Raw genomic sequence first — 3,674 nt, 5'->3', positions numbered from 1 at the left:
GATCGTGAATGACCGAATAGTTAGTGATATGCGAAGAGTTAATGAGGTGAACAGCACTTGAATCCAACCTCTTTTCGAACAGTTTTACGTGGACCCCCCCCCCCTCTCTCTCTCATACACACCTTACCCACAAATCCAAGTCACACTCCCTCACCTCTTTCTATTCTCAAGCAAGTCTCTGCCGCACCACGTACAAAAATATCCCCCAGCCGTATGCACGTTCTAAATAACTTGTAAGATTGGCCGGGAGAGAAGGTGACCTTCCGGCGTGACCTTTTGGGCGGGTCACGTGACTACACCACTCCGTCTCTTTAATACAGAGAGAGAGAGAGAGAGAGAGAGAGAGACCAGTTCGTTTCTTTTGCTAACCCTTCAGCTCGAGGATCTATTTTCTCTTATCTGGGGAGGGTAAAAAAAAAAAAAAATTCTTTCCTTAGCTGAATAAAATTGTCTGGACATAGAAGGGAAAAAAAAAAAAACGTGAGTCAGTGCTGGGAAGGGATTCATTCATCAGAGACGTGAATAACGAATTCCTACACAGATTATTTATCCTCGCTGAAAGAGAGAGAGAGAGAGAGAGAGAGAGGGGTCAAAAAGGCACGAGTGGGACAAATCTCTTAAAGGGTGATGTTTAATGCAGGTCTGTACCTTACCCATGAATGGTATTGTTCTTTTCTTTGCGCTGCTTTATTATTATTATTATTATATTATTATTATTATTATTATTATTACACAATTGATTTCTTCCTCTTATTAATATTATCCAGACCATCAGGTTGGGTGATTATAACCTCCCGTATCTTAATATTTTAGTTGGGTTATATAGGGAATGAGATTTATAGCCTGAATAAAAATAAATACCGTATATAGGCCATACGGTAACAAAACCACATGTTCAGGAATAAGACATCAAATTAGATGGACTGGACTGTAAATTTCATCACTAATAATGTCTTTCCATTAATTTTGGTATATTCCCATCAATGTGAAATTAGGTCCCCCATTAGCTAATTAGACTGTGTCGTTTGAATACAAGGGGTAGATTAGAAAACAGAGCGAAGATACGGTAGATATTACGGAGTTCTGGAATACTAATTACGAATACAACCGAACCTTTATCTGCTCTTGACATTTCCACATTTTATTCTCTTCTATATTTCTAAATGGATGAATATAGCCTTTCCAATGGGTGCTGAATAAAATGAATTGTGGCAAAAGTTAGATGTTTCAATAAATGTGTTTTTATGCAGATAAAGTTATATACGACTTACAAGTTTGTTAAGGAGCTTTTCTTCTTACTGAAAAAAAAAAATCGTCTGGCTCTTGCTAAATTCCAATGTGCATCAACAGCGAAGGGTACTCGAGATTTTCTACTTACCGGTACTTGTATTTATGCATTAATTTAATATAATGATAATTATTATTATTAGCCTTTGACCTGCTTTGGTGTTGGTATGAACTCGCCTCCCAATGAATGGAAAGGGTTATGCGCGCACACACACACACACACCGCAAGCCTCTCAGTACGACGACGCTTTTAATGTACAATATATTCTCGTGCCACCATCGGAGGAAAGAGATCTTGTACTGAAAGCATAAAGACACCTTGTAGTTTGTAAGGTCCCTAAACAAAATACCTCGTTGGGCTGTCGCAAGAGTAACATAAAACTGTACTGAAGGGATAAGACAAACAGAAAATCACACAAAAACATGTAGGGTTCAACAAATGAGTTATCGCTGAAAGGTTGAAAGGTATGTGATAATACCTTCACAGCGATGATGTAAAAACTTAGTGTACCCCCGCTACCTCTAGCCGATATTTTTCCCAGGACACCTGTAATGGTGAAGGCGATAATGACCTCTACTTGATCATTGTTGCTGGAATATTTATTGTGCGGTAAAACAAATAAAAAACAATAGATTAAAGACGTCACTATAAAAAATGTGATGAGGAAATGGCACAGGCGATTTTTATAGTTTACTACACGCACGAAGAGTACAAAAGCCGAATCAAGGTTGTGAAGAGGTAACAGTATGGTACAGTGGTGGTAAGGTGGAAACGAATGTCAACATATGCTAGCCTAATAGCATGCTGCCATGGACGGGTGTGTGTGTGTTTCTGCCTATGTATAAGCGTCACCCTACCGTCGTGTATACCTTGCGTGTGTGTAGACTTGTATGTCTGAACGTAAAACTACAAACTGATAAATTATGGGCATACACCTAATCTAGGTTATGTGGATGCAAGAAACGAAAGCAGAAAAGCAAAGGAACGCTTGTAAAAACATATCATGGAATGAACCGTAATAATAATCACGCGAGCAAAAAATGTCCTACAAACACCAATTTAGGTCACGAATAACTAATATATGCTGATAATTAGCGCTTTCACCGCAAGCTGCATTATTTCCTATAGCAAACATTAACATGAATATTTACTGAGCACGAAAAATGCAAGAGTAAAACATCAGCACCGCAAGAACTACTGTATTTCAACGATCCAAACGTCCTTACCGTAAAAGAGGTTAAGGCTGGGTCGAGGTTAGCGAGTATTTGTAGAGATGACGCAAGAGCCGCTGGGACGCATACACCCAACCTCTTCCACGGTCTCATTGATACTGAGTCTGGGAGCAGCTGAGGCAGACCAGCGTGGCGCATGTGTGCCTACTCTGCTCCCGCCAAACGTTCAACAAAATAAAACCTATTATCTTTCGTTTACTGTGACTTTCCGATCCATTTCCCATAAATATGCTTGACTCTATCACCTGTCGAAATGTAATTTACTTAGTGTCCTTAAACCTTTCATAGTATTAATCCTGAAAATCGTGTAAATTTCGATGGATGCTGTCAATGGTAACTTCCCCGTCCGAGGTAAGTCCCCGCCCACATACCCATATATGGTGACGTGGGAGCTAAATTTGTCACGTGTCTGTATAGAGAGATTTCCTGCCCGCTCCAAATCAATAATGTGGAGTGGCCCTTCATTATCATCACCATAGGCCTAGTCGTCGGTATTTCCGTAAACATGCATGCAATATCGTTAGAAAACGGTGACAATTGAGTGGCATTGGGAAGCGTATTACCTTGTCTGAGGCTGACACGAAATTTGGAATGAAAAAAATATGCGAACTATTAGCAGCGACATGTGAGTAGCACTTTTTCAGCAATCATTACATAATTCACTAAAGGATCATGTACTTATTTTGTAGTATTCGTATATATGAATATGTAATAACTATATATATACTGATAAAACCCCATCATAAGGCACATGTGTAGATGATCTGAGTAAAGGCTATCTGCTGTTCATTACTGTAAAAATATTTATCAACATCTTATGCTCAAATATACTAGTAAAAATACTACTGTGAACACTAAAAGATCATAACATTTGACCTATTTGACATTAACAAGAACTATGGATGAATAAGAGACAGACAGACAGACACACACACGCACAGAATAAATCAACAAATGGATGGATTTTGGGGTTAGCTAAACGTAACATTAGAACGGCAACGTGTGTGTGTGTGTGCGTGTGTGTGTGTGTGTGTGTGTGTGTGTGTGTGCAGGCAGCTGGAGGGTAGAGGGCTGTAAGACCCACACAGTGAATAATGGGCTTTTTTTTTTTTTTTACCCTATTTTTTCCCCTCGGGGCTTGAGTTACCCTCTAG

General features: G+C 39.3%; 1 protein-coding gene across 1 annotated transcript in view; it reads right to left on the bottom strand.

Moving 5' to 3' along the window:
* LOC145402212 (uncharacterized) overlaps positions 1-2,572 on the bottom strand; it is an 83,579-nt gene extending 81,007 nt beyond the window's left edge. The window contains exon 1 of the mRNA XM_080274333.1: positions 2,515-2,572. The gene's annotated coding sequence lies outside the window, so the exon portion shown is untranslated. The remainder of the gene's footprint in view (positions 1-2,514) is intronic.
* Positions 2,573-3,674: the final 1,102 nt, after the last annotated feature.

This window comes from Coenobita brevimanus, chromosome 6 (genome assembly GCF_032717465.1).
Source record: "Coenobita brevimanus isolate Jiangsu-jjx chromosome 6, ASM3271746v2, whole genome shotgun sequence".
Lineage (NCBI taxonomy): Eukaryota > Metazoa > Arthropoda > Malacostraca > Decapoda > Coenobitidae > Coenobita > Coenobita brevimanus.
Note: the sequence above shows the minus strand (reverse complement) of the source record. Positions and strands in the feature narration are given on the sequence as shown.